General features: G+C 41.0%; 1 protein-coding gene across 5 annotated transcripts in view; it reads left to right on the top strand.

Annotated features, from left to right (window-relative positions):
* The window catches only part of FAM135B (family with sequence similarity 135 member B), a 449,831-nt gene that overhangs the window by 104,180 nt on the left and 332,029 nt on the right, over positions 1–13,622 (top strand). The window contains exon 1 of one of the 5 annotated variants that reach the window (XM_055287336.1): positions 1,195–1,620. The exons of 2 other annotated variants lie outside the window; for them this stretch is intronic. The gene's annotated coding sequence lies outside the window, so the exon portion shown is untranslated. Of the gene's footprint in view, positions 1–1,194; positions 1,639–13,622 lie in introns of those variants that run through there. 2 more of the 5 variants (XM_055287335.2, XM_055287341.1) reach the window with 2 other exon arrangements.

Here is a 13,622-nt window from a genome sequence, read left to right as displayed (position 1 = left end):
CAACTGGACTTTCCATTGGCATCTGAAGTTAGGGGTCTGAACCCTTAACCTTCGGGGTCTGCATTGACCCCAGGTAGTTAGTGTCAGAATTGCTCAGTGTGCAAAACCCACACATCTGCCGGCAGAAATGTTTTCTCTGTGAGCGTATTGAAAAATGGTTTGCTTTTCCCCTCCTTACAGGAAATGTCTTTTCATGTCTTCCTCAACACTCACCCAAGGGCAGGGCCCTTATTATTTGTAGTATTATATACCTAGGGTTGTCTTATGTGGCTAACCTAGTGCCATCCCAATTTTGTGCGCAGAGTTAGAGATCAGGGTCACCACTTTGGTAGGTAGAGCCAGTGTATTTAGAAGCACCCTTCAACATTATGTTGAATGCCTGATAAGGCAGGATCACTGCTGTCTGTGATTTCAAGTTCTGGTGGAGAAGGGAGATGATAAAACAAATAATTTGAAAGTTATTTATTAATTGCTGCAAAAAAAGCAACCGTAGGGTGCTCTCTGGGAGTTTAGGGGAATGAGGGACTGTGGAATCAAGGAAAGCTTTAAAGAGGAGGTAATATGCACCCCCATGTTGATAGGCCAGTTGGATACTTTCAGGTGAAGCTCGCAGGGAAAAAGGCATTCCAAGGACAGAGAAGAACCTTTGCAAAGACAAGGACCTATAGCAAAAGACAGCGTTTTCAGGGGCACTTGTTAACACATTTAGAATGACTAGGGCTCAGAGAGCATGTGTGACTAGTGGCAGGGGGTGGGACTGATAAGGTATACAGACCCTGAGACGCAGGGAGTGTCGGGAGATGGGTTGGGATTTCATCTTGTTTTGGGGGAAGAAATTATGTGTAGTTTTCCTCCAGTTAACACGGGGTACCGCTGGAATAACAGAAACCTCACGACATGGCTTATCCAAATAGGGTTTTATTTTTCTCATGCAACAACAGATCTGGCTCATGCTGCTACTTGTGGGAAGTCGTCAAGAACCCAGGCTTCCTAGGATCTCTTCTCTGACATCTTTACTGTATGTCTGTCTTTTTCTGGTTCATGACCATGAGATCTCTGCTCTACAATCAGACATGAAGTCCATCTTCCCGATACATAAGAAGCAGGAAGGGTGAAGAGCAAAAGCGTATGTCAGCAAAGTTTATCTCTTTGAATCAGGACAAAGTATCTTTCTCCTAATTCCATTCACTAGACTTTCACTAACATCTTCTCAGCCTGAACTGGCCCTTATGGCCACCACTGACCAAAAGGGCGTCTGAGGAAGAGCCTGTCTGGGTATAGGTGTCAGTTAATATCACTATTCTGTTTGGTGAGAAAAGGAGGATAGATTTTGGCTAAGAAACTAGCAGTGCCTGCTAGTGTGAGTGACAGGATCAGCTTACATTTACAAAAAATGGCATTGTCAGCCATCAAAGGTTACCATGACCTTGTAGCCATGACGATCAAGCAGCTCATAATGAGGCAACAGCTAAACAAACAGATGATGAAAACGTAGGGTAAGAGGGATCTATGGTGATTTGGGAGCCAAAGGAAGGAGCTCTTCCCCCAGTGTGGGGTATGGTTTGGGAAGGTATCCCTAGAGAAGGTGACTCTGCGGCTGAGCTTGAAGGAAGAGAATTGGTAGGTGACAAAGAAGAGGTAAGGACATGCAAGACAGCTCAGGGAAAAGAGCTTTGGCTGGCAAATGTAAATAGTTTGTTCTATTGGAGAAGGGTAAAAGGAGAGTAGGTTCTTCTTAGTCTCAACTAGACACATAAGACAACCATTGGTGACACTTGATATCTGCCTACTCAGGAATTACAGGTGTTCCTCATTAGCAAGAGCCTTTGCAGCAGCCATATGGCAGATAGCTCAGATGCAAGGAAGAACGAGGTACATTGGATGGTTCAGGTTCCACATGGCTTAAAAGACTCATGCCTTTCAGGAACCATTTGTCTCTCGTAAGAACTCCATAGGCATTGCTTCTTGGTTCTTGGCTTCTTCTCTCATGCTAACTATAGGAGTCTCCATAATTGGGAAAACCCAAAGTAAGGAATCTTCCTCAGGTGTCTATAGTTATCCCAGTCCAGCTCCAGTCCTCTTAACAACAGGGGTCATTTTACAAGAAGCAGTACTGTTTTGTTTAAGTGATGTATCTGTTTCCAGGAAAACAGCTTAGAAAATTTATCCAGTGGTCAGATTCTTAATGCACAAGGGGAAAAAAATGCTAACTGTTTGCCCAGAGCCCTTTAATTTATAGGCTAGGCTATGAAAAGCATGAAAGGGTTTTCTGAAAGTGGGTTATGCTGATTATATTTTTTATTTAAAAATTATTCCTGAGTTCTGCAGGAGATTGATTCAATAGGTTCATGATGGGTTCATATGGCTAGATGAAAGGCTATTTTGTGTTTATTTCCTTTTTTGTTTTAAACAGACTTAATATTTTAGAGCAGCTTTCAGTTCACAGTAAAATTGAGAAAAAAGTAGAGAGATACCCCACATCCTCCATCCCCATACATGCACAGCCACTCATCAGTATCCACCTCGCTGTGGTTCATTTCTTATAATTGATGAACCTACATTGACAAATCATTATCACCCCAAATCCATGGTTTACATCAGGGTTCACTTTGGTATTGCATATTCTGTTGGCTTTGATAAATGTTTAATGATATGTTTCCACCATTGTAGTATCATGCAGAATAGTTTCACTGCTCTAAAAATCTTGTCCTCTGCCTTTTCATTTTTCAATCCCCCCCAGACCCTTGGCAACCACTGATCGTTTTACTGTCTTCATGGTTTTGCTTTTTCCAAAATATTATATAGTTAGAATCATACAGTATGTATCCTTTTCCTATTGGCTTATTTCACTTAGTAATATGCATGTAAGTTTCTTCCATGTCTTTCCATGGCTCCATAACTTATTTCTTTTCAGTGCTGAGTAATGTTTCATCATCTAGATGTACCATAGTTTATTTATCCACCCTCCCACTGAAGGACATATTGGTTGCTTCCAAGTTTTGACAGTTATGAATAAAGCTACTATAAACATTCATATGCAGATTTTTGTGTGGACATAAATTCTCAACTAATTGGGTAAATGCAAAGGGCATGATTGCTGGATTGTAAGGTAAGAGTATGTTTAGTTTTATAAGAAACAACCAAATTATTATGTACCATTTTGCATTTCTACCAGCAATAAAAACATGTCTGTTGTTCCACACCCTCACCAGCATTTTGTGTTGCCAGTGTTTTGTTTTCAGGGTAAGAAAATACCTATACCATCAATGAGGTAAGAATTAGTGAGATCCTGAACTAAGGCAGAGGCAGTGGATATTGAGTGACTAAATTCTAGAAATATTGCCGATTTAGAATTGACAGATTGTGGTGATAGATTGACCTTGGGTGTTGAATCTTGGCTGACTCTGAGGTTTTGGGTTTGATGACAAGATGGTAGATGGTAGTGATGCTACTTGCAGACATAGGAGAATGGAGGACAAAACTGAAGGTTTTGAGAGCTGGGAATATGGTGCCTCATTAAGAGCTATCTATAGTCTGTGGCTTTGAGCGACGTCTGGGTTGGAAGTAGAAATTCAGGGGTTATTGATGTGAAGATTGTGGCTGAATTCATGAGATTTGATGTGACTCCCCAGTTAGAGCATTTCCTGTAGAAAGATAAAAGAAAAGGCAGGAGACAGAATTGTGGGTGGTGTGAAAACCAACTTGCAAGGGGTCAGGGAGAAAGAAGAGCCTGCAGAAACCAACAGAGTCTTGCACAAAGTTTGGTGCCTCAGTTAATAGATGCTGACTTGAACTACCCAGCGATTTCTGTCTCCCTGTTATCCTTAGCAAATATAAGCTATGGCTTTCAAACTGTATATTTTTCACTAATCTAGAAGCAAAAAAAGAGCAAATATTACAAAACTTGGTAACAGCCCAAGGTTTTGTCCCAAATTGAGTGATACTGAGAATGCATGTCACAAACAGGTCTGGAAAAGCATCCTGCAAGAGGCTGACAATGAACTGGGTGATTAAGGATTAGTAGTATGTGAATTACTTTATTCATTTACTGCTAGCAAACACTTCCTGGTGCTTACTCTGGGATGGATGCTGTTCAGCACATTGGGAAGAGAGAGGGAAGAGTCCAGACCGAACCTTCATTCCCCCAGATTCTCAGCCCTAGAGGAAGGAGTCAAACAGTACATAAATATTTACAAAATATAATAGAAAGTAAAATGCATAATGCAGTAAAGTACAACAAGGGAAGAGGAGGCAGAGAATTGCTGCTTTAGATAGAGTCGTTGGTTGAGCAAAGACCCAAATGAAGTTAGGAGTTGAGCTGTGTGACTGTGTGTAGGAAAGGCATTCAATTCAAAGGAAAGGAGGCCAGGGGATTCTCAGGATGACAACTTCAATTCTTCACAGTAAAATCATACCTATGTCCCCAATAAGCTTGCATCTTTTATAGCTGGAATAACACAGAAATAAAACTGGCATGAGGGAGGAAGTTGTGATTGATCTCTACTATGTGCTGGTGTCTATACTAAGCTCTTGACCTTTTCTTACTTGTTCCTTACAAACATGTATCATAAGTCGTGCTGTTACTCTCATTTTGCTGGAGAGAAACTGAGGCTCAGAGAGTACATAATTTGCCCTAGGTTCCACCATTAGTGGCTGGTAGAACTGGGATGTTCGTGGGGGTCTGTCTGGCCTCAGCGTCGTTACTTTTTGTTCATCCATCTATGGCATCCTCCACAAATGACTCAGGCGACACTCCCGACTGTGTATTCCACAGGACAAATTTAAACTCTCTGCACTGCAAGGAAGGAACTAGGGCTATATTTGTTTTCTGTTGACTGGCTGACTCTACAATGGTTTTGCAAACCTCAGATAGAATCACTGAATCTATTTAAAGTTTTGCCTGAGACACATTGATATAGTCAAATAAAAGATGGAATGCTGATCTTTATGTAGTGTGCATAACAAACAAATGTATCCCAAGGCACTCACTTGTAGTGCCAAGGTCCTCAGGGATGGCTTCTGTTTACAGTTTTATGCACACTTACACAATGCTTGGACTGAATTAAAACAATAAAATTATGATTGAAAAGTCTCTCTCTGTCTCTCATATGAGTGGATAAAAAAATTAAACATGACTATCAATAAGTCACGAACAATTCTGTTCTTACTTGTTTTCACTATTGTATCTTAAAGCTCCTGGTGACTGGGCTGATCTCCTGATTGTTTAGCGAATTACCAGTGCATTATTCTCATTGGCAATCAATAGCTGTCTTTAGCATCTAGACAGCCTTTAGGAAATTGCTTTTCAGGATGAGGATATTAGGCTGTATCTGGTTGGAACAATGGCTTTTACTGCTTAGGGTATTGTTTCTATTACAAAAACCACCATCTTTTAGAAGTTAGGAAGGAAATGGCTGTATGAGTTTAGAATTCTCTGAGGTATATATTTCCGTGTTATAGGAAGATGGGATCTGCGTGGGAAGGAGTAGGATGAGAGATTGGAGAAGCAGCAGGGACTTTATCCCCTTATCCAGGAGGGTTGTGTAAAGCATTCTAAGGATACTGGGCTTGATTCTGTAGGCACCATGGATTCTTGAAGGATTTTTAAGCAAGGGAATGCCATGAGAAGACTTTAGATTTTTGTGAATTATTCTGGGGCAACGAGGGTGTGGCTGTCTGTTGGGTCAAGCTAGACATTAGGTCAGCATATTTTGTTCTTAGTGCTCACTTTGAGGTTCTCCTACTAGATCCTGCTTTCTCTCATTGTTAATGCAAGGCCTTAAGTCGTCACGAGAAAAGCAGATCACATGATCACAATCTAATGGGGAACAAAAGGTGAAAATGGTTTGAGTTGAGAAGAAATAATTCATCTCAGTTTATTCTAATTTTTCCAGAGTGTAATAATTCATATTAATGACTGTGTTTCTGACTAGAACTCCCAATACCCATGTGCTCTATCATGGATGTGCAGGACTTATATGTGACCTCCAGATAAAATGTGCTCCATTTGTGATAAAACATGCATTCTTGGTCTTGAGGGGAGACATCAGGCAGTGTCAATCAATGCATCTGTGTTAACAGACCAATCAGCAGAGACAAACCATGATACTTGCATCTAGTAGCGCTCAGTCTTGAGTCCTTCTAAACGTGGGACTCCCCTTGCTGAGGCTGTCAGGCTGCCAGTGGAAACAACATGCACATTGTGGAATGGTGCCAATTGAAATCCATAGTCTCTAAAACTTAGCTCAGTTCTTAACATTGCTGGACAACCCTTTAACACCTCCTTCCTCTACTCTTTATCTTCCGCTTTTTCTCCTTCTGCTCTTTCTCTACTGGAATTTGAGTTGTTCAAAATCTTCCAAATTATACCCGCCTTGCGTTGTCTACCTCCCACCACGTGTCCTCGGACCTGACAGGAGACCCACTTCACTTCCTGCACTAGGGAAACAAAATGAAACCAGAACAGCGCAGGGACTGTCCCTAAGTAATCTCCCTGTACTCCTGCATACCACTTCATTTGTATGCGGCTCTTCCTGGAAAGAATGGGCCTCTTTCTAAGGCCAGATCTTCCCTACTCCCTCCTGTTCTGGATCTCAGCCTCCTTCTCTTCTTCAAGGAACTTGTTCCCTGTGATATTCCTTCTTACTTCAGAATGGTCAACCTCTTCCTCTCTTCTAGCCCCAGTTCATTAGCTCATTAACGTATACATACTATAGAAATTTCTCTCTCTTACCAAACCACATGGCCATCCCTACATTCCCCCTCAACACACACTGTGTCCCCTCCTGTGTCTGTCCTCTCTCTCTGTCCTGCACACCCAGTCTTGACAAGGTTGTCTCAACTTGTTGTCCCCATTTTCTCATTTATTCTTTTCCCACTGAACATGCCCTGTGCAAATCACCAGTCTTCTAATTGCCAGCTTCACTGGAAACATTTCACTCTTTAGATCTTTGGAAGGATGCCTCTTTGCATGGTGACCAAGTTGACCATGTCTTCCTTCTGTGAATCACTTCTCTTCACTATTTTTTTCCTTGATTTCATTCTTTCCTCAATTTCCTCCTACCTGTCATATAATACTTGTTTTCATTGTGGTGTACATTATCGCTAATTCTTTGCTTACTCCTTAAATGCTAAGATCCTCTCTGGTATATACTTTGATCCTTTGATGTTTTTATGGTAAATGCAAATCCCAGGTGTTCTTACCTACTTCAAAGGTTTAAATTACCATAGGTTTCTCACTTTTAAATTGTGCTTAATTCGTTTCTATAAATCCATGCATCCTGCTGGATTTCTCTAGGAGTGCATTTCAAAGCACCTTAAACTCAACAAGTTCCAAACTTACTTCTATAATCTGTCCTTCTTTGAGGTTCCTGTCTCAGTGGGTAAATGGTACTTTTGTCCATCTGTTTCCCTAAGCCAGAAGCAAAAGTCATCATTTCCATATATGCCTGTGTCACCATCCTATCACCTGTCCATCTCTGTCCTTCTAATCTTCCTCCACCTTCATCCTTCCCTCGATGACCCTCCTGAGGCCACCATCATCTCTCAGCTCTATTGCAGTCATATTCTCCTAATGATTTCCCCATGTATGCCAGCCACACTCTGCCCCAAATCTGTGGTGCATTTGATATTCTCAGAATGGAGATGAGATCCTGCTCCTCTCACCTTTCTCTAGGAACCCCACAAGGCTTTGCAGTTTCATGAAGACTAAGAGCATACATTTCAACATTGTGTGCATGATAACTTGTTGCCAGCCACACTGTGCCCCAAATCTGTGGTGCATTTGATATTCTAAGAATGGAGATGATATCCTGCCCCTCTCACCTTTCTCTAGGAACCCCACAAGGCTTTGCAATCTCATGAAGACTAAGAGCATACATTTCAGCATTGTCTGTGTGCATGATATCGTGTTTACCTCTCAGCCCCACACCGTGCTTTCCCAAAACAGTGGCTTCCAGAGTGAGAGGCATGCATTTCAGGGAATGCTGAAGAGAGTTCATTGGAGCACAGAGAGAAAATGCTAGAACTTTCCTTTATATTGGTTTTGTAATTATAAAATAAGTGAGAAATTGGGCTCTTTAATATTTATATTCTGCATGATTTCAGTACCCTTGCCTGTCTACTTGTCAGACATCACATGTAGTGTGACCAGTGTCCTGAGGGAAGGGGGACTCCTAACAAAGCAAGTTGGAGTGATGTCCTCACTTGTCCTTTCAAATCCAGCTTTATTGTTACAATACATTGTCTCTAGTACCCAGTTGTGTAGATTTGTGGATTATAGTATTTAGTTTTAATTAAACAGCCTTCACAAAATGAACAAGTGACTCTGAAAGATTCCCGCAAGGAAACCGAGATTGAAGACAATACTGATAATTACACAATGAATAGAAGTCAAGTAAAAGCTTTTTTCCAGACACATCACAAGTTAAAAAACAAATTCGATCTAATTATATTTGATAATACATTATAAAAATATCATCCGCAAGACCATCTGAACCAGGGCTTTACACTGATTCATAGCCACAGTGAGCTCCTGCCTTTAAATATACTGAGACTTAAGATATTATTTAATGTATAAATATAAAATATACAGAGAATATAATATCCATGTGTATATGGGTGTATATGGTTTTTATACCCACCTGGTCACATTGCCTTTCCTGGTGCATTTGTTCCTGCGCTTGTTCCTGGGCTTGTGATGTGTGTTCTAAAATGTTTAGGAGACATTTCTCTAAAGTTTTGTGTTTTCTCCTGTCTTAGGGCTCCTGCCTGAGAGTCAATGCTTCTTTCCACTCATGTCTTTTATATTTCAGTTCAGATATTATGCCTTTCAAAGCAGTTTTCCTTGAGTCTTGCATTTATTTCTATAATTATTTTATTACCTCATTCACTAGCCTGCATACTCCACGTCGAGGAGAATGTGTCTGCTTTTGCTAATCTCTGGAATCCAGCCCAGTGGCCACCACATCCAAGGTGTTGAGTTAATAACGAATGAATGAATGGATCAGTGCATACATGTCAGCCGATGTGCTAGTTGCCTTGCATTTATTATTATATTTTCCCAATTAATGCTGCTAGCTTGAGAATGTGCTGAGAGCTCTTGTGTTGGGGACTGTAAATGTAAGCCTGTTAAAAAGCCAAAAATAAAATCCCCAGCCCTTCTTCTCCCCAAAATATTAATCCTTAGTTAGGTGGCATTAGCATGACAATTCAGAGAGGTTGTATCTGCTTTCTAATCTGGTGTTTGTCCTGCTATGCCACCTGTCTCAAGACATACACAGTTACATAATTAATTGAGGAATCTCTAATATTTCTTGGCAGCAGTCTCTGTAACCATCTCTTGGTATCAGTATAAGCCCATTGTCCAGTTGTAATAGGCGAGCTTAATGCTTTCTGTTTCCCTGATTTTTTTCTTCCTACTTTGCTTCCCTAGTTCCTAAGATGTTACACACACACCCTGCTCCTTTCTCAGGGTCCTTAATCAGCATTGGCTTTATATTAAATTAGTTGTCACCTAAGACACCTAGGTCTGTTCAGAGATGTGCCTAGTCACTAGTTGCCTTGTAAAAAATTATTTGTCTTCTGTTTCCTAGGTCTAATCAATCATGCTAGTTCCTTTTTAACCCTTCATCATGGAGTTCCTTAATCCCAGGAACTTGATTATCTTTCATGTTTTCTTCTTCTTTTCCGGTAACTTTCTCTCTCTCTTTCTTTCTTTCTGAAACTTTAAAAACTGAAAATTTCAAAATTTTAAGCATTTTTTCCATTACTTTCAAAGGGAAAAACCACAATCCATCCTTCCTTCCTTGCTTCCTTCCTTCCTTCCTTCCTTCCTTCCTTCCTTCCTTCCTTCCTTCCTTCCTTCCTCTTTCTTTCTTTTTCTCTCTCTTTCTCTTTCTGTCTCTCTTTCTCTTTCTCTTTCTGGACAGAGTCTTGTTCTGTCGCCCAGGCTGGAGTGCACTGGCTGTATCTTGGCTCACTGCAACCTCCGTCTCCTGGTTCAAGCAATTCTCCTGCCTCAGCCTTCTGAGTAGCTGGAATTACAGGCATGCGCCACCATGCCTGGCTAATTTTTATATTTCTAGTAGAAATGGGGTTTCACCTTGTTGGCCAGGCTGGTCTCGAACTCTTAACCTCAGGTGATCTGCCCGCCTCGGCCTCCCAATGTGCCGGGATTACAGGCATGAGCCACCGTATCTAGCCTCCAATTTTCAATTAATATATTTATTAGGTTGGTGCAAAAGTAATTGGTTTTTCCCTTTGAAAGTAATGGAAAAAATGCTAAAATTTTTAAATTTTCAGTTGTGATGTTTAAGAGGAGGCTCTCTGGTTAGAGCTGGCTGAATCAAAAGCAAGTTGTGACAGATACAGGAGAAATGAGGTGACTGGTATTTAATGGGGAAATGTAAATATTGCATGTAAATTGCAACACCCTATTCAAAAAGAAAAAGGAAGAGTGGTGGGTGGCAAATAAAGTTTATCAAGTGGGCTCATAATGAAATTGGTTGGCTTGGGATTGGGAGACACAAGTTGAAAGTTTCGTATTAGTAAAATATGCAGACTTTCTTCTGTCCATAGATAGAGAGTCGTGAAGAGCTAACAGCGGACTCAGAAAATGCAATAAAATTATTCCTCTCATTTGATCTCCTGACACCCATGTAAATAAAACAGTGTTAGAGGAATGGAAATGTTCCATTGCTAGGTAAGGAAAGCAAAAAGGGCTTTCAAATACAAATTGCCTTGGAGTTTTGACACATGTCAGGCTCCGTAAATTCCGTAGAGATGTTGTTTCACAAAAATTTATTATGAAAATTTCAATCATCCAGAAATGTTGAAGAAAGGCACGATGAATACCCATAGTTCCTAGTCCCAGGTTTAACAATTGTTAACATTTTGTAATATTTTCTTTATCAGCACATAAATGCATATTTTGCATAAAATATGCATATGCATATTTTTCTAGATGATTTGAAAATAAGTTGCAGACTTTAAGACAGTATCCTCTAAGTACTTCGTCAGGCTTCTCCTAGGAATAAGACATTTTTCAGTGGAACTCCAATGACATTATACTGAAGTAAATGATATTTCATAATACTATTTAATGTATACTCTTCATTCATATTTTCCCAATTTTTCAAGAAATTTGCTTATAGGTATTTTTGAAGCAGAATCTAATCTAAGTACATGACTTTCTTTTGATGTTATATCTTTATTCTCTTTAAATCTACAACAGTCCTCCAAATTTCCCTTCTCAACACTGCACCCATAACATTAACTATTTGAGAGTGTGAGCCAGTTTGCTTACACAAATTTCCACATGCTAGAGTTGTCTGATAGTTTTCTCTAAGTGTCACTTACCATGATTCTCTGTGCCCTGTATTTCAGAAGCACTAGAAGTGAGGTCTAAAGCAATACTGTCCAATGGAACTTTCTGTGGTGATAAAACATATCCTATACACATTGTTTATTATGGTAACCAGTTGCCACATGTGGTTACTGAACACTTGAAGTGTAGCTAGTAAAATAAAGGAAATGAATTTTTAACATTTCATTTAATTAATTTTAATGTAATTAACCACATGTGGCTAGTGACTACCATATTTGACAACACAGGCTGAGGGCCTTGAATAAGTTAAATAGTCCAGCAATTATGCCTCCAAGATGTTTGAAATTTGGTTCCCAATTTTAAAAGTTCTTGTTCTGTTCATTCCCTGGTGAACCCTACGGTTAGACTGAGCAGCAACTGGTATAAGATAGCATGCAGTGAATCACAGACTATGTTCTCCAATTTCTTCACATTTATAGCACAGGCCAGATGGGATCTTCCAATCGTATTTCGAGAAGACAATGATTACCTAGAACTTTTAGTGACCGATGACTGATTCGGAGTTTGTTTTTTTGAGTGAGGGGATGAATTATGGGAAAACAACCAGATAGGATGTTTTATCACCCTCTTTAGTTCTGGGATCTGCTTGGGACCCCACCTTGTCACACCTCCTTAATCCATATTTCTATGTGTTCATAGTCAGCATTTCACTGATGACACAACTCCCTGATCCTGAATCATCAAAGTAAAGTTTATATAAATTTGCTGCACTATACTTATTCAGGAAAGGAAATAAAAAACCTTTTAACCGCTGAGGTTGACGTAAAACTTTTAGCTCATCTCCTGAACTAGACGTGAAGTAAATTAAACAGAACATCCCAGCCCTCCATACAGTTAACCAAGAGCTTTAAAAATAGAGTGGTTTTTGATACATCACTCATTGCATTGGCATAGATTATTAATTTGTCCTTACTTCTCATCTTGTAAGACACAACGTCATTCTTATTTAAATTCATTTGTTCAGTCGTTAATTTCTCCAGCTAACATTAGCGAACACATTCTAGTGCCAGGCCCCCACTCTTCCATGAAAGCATCGTCAGGGGACATGAGGGTGGCATCCTCCACTCTGAATCTCAGATTCTGGATGCAGCTGCCCACCTGGTGACATTGCCTCTCCTGGTGCATTTGTTCCTGCTCTTGTCTCCTCACAGGCATCATCTCTTGGGTTTTCCAGTTTCATCTCCAGGTTTGCTTTGCGCTCAGCCTGCCACTGACCTACTTCTCTCTCCTGACCGAGATTCTGACCCACTCTCTTTAACTGGGTCACAGTGCAGCTCTCTTGCTTGCTTTGATTTGTCTTAGTTTCAGTGCCAGACAAGAGGAGTCAAGAGCAGGGTCCAGTCTGTCTTCTTGATTCAGAGGGCCTTTACCCTCCACCGCAGGCCCCTTCCAGGTCCTCTGCATATGAGCAAGACCTGGAGCTCTTGTTGGAAGAGGGAAGAACATACTGTCCAGGCTAAAGCCATACATCAGATTTAAAAGATCAGGTGAGACCGGGTGCAGTGGCTCATGCCTGTAATCCCAGCACGTTGGGAGGCCGAGGCAGGCAGATCACCTGATTTCAGGAGTTCGAGACCAGCCTGGCCAACACAGTGAAACCCTGTCTCTATTAAAAAAAAAAAATTATCTGGGTGTGATGGCACATGCCTATAATCCCAGCTACCCGGGAGGCTGAGGCAGGATATTCACTTGAACCTGGGAGGCGGAGGTTGCAGTCAGCCGAGATTGTACCACTGCATACTCCAGCCTGGACAATGGAGAGAGACTCCATCTAAAAAAATAAAAAATCAGGTGAAACTTGCACCAGGATGTACAGCAACAAGTCAGCAGCCAGGTGAACATGAGATGAGGGCTGAGCAGGAGGCTGAGTACAAGTCACACTCAGCTGAGAAGGGAGGGGCTTTTTGCCGTTGTAGGGCTGGGCTCCCAGAGTTCTGCTGGCTGCATGCAGTTGCATTAAGCAAAGAGTGGGTTGGGCAAAGGCACAAGCCTCAAACGATGACACTTAGAGAGGCCAAAGAATGGGCATTGCATTTCTGGGCAGTTAGAAAGCGTGCATGGGCACGAGAGAGGATTTTAGAGAGGCAGCTCCACCAGTGAAAAGGACAAAGCATTTGGATTTGATCAGCCCTGAGTTTCTCTTGTGGTACCACCCCTTACTTACCATGTGATCTTAGGACAAAGTGACCTTGAAGCCTGAGATGCTCCATCTGTAAGTTGGGGTTATGATGGACTC

This window comes from Symphalangus syndactylus, chromosome 7 (genome assembly GCF_028878055.3).
Source record: "Symphalangus syndactylus isolate Jambi chromosome 7, NHGRI_mSymSyn1-v2.1_pri, whole genome shotgun sequence".
NCBI classification, from domain to species: domain Eukaryota; kingdom Metazoa; phylum Chordata; class Mammalia; order Primates; family Hylobatidae; genus Symphalangus; species Symphalangus syndactylus.
This window is presented reverse-complemented; position numbering and strand designations above follow the sequence as displayed.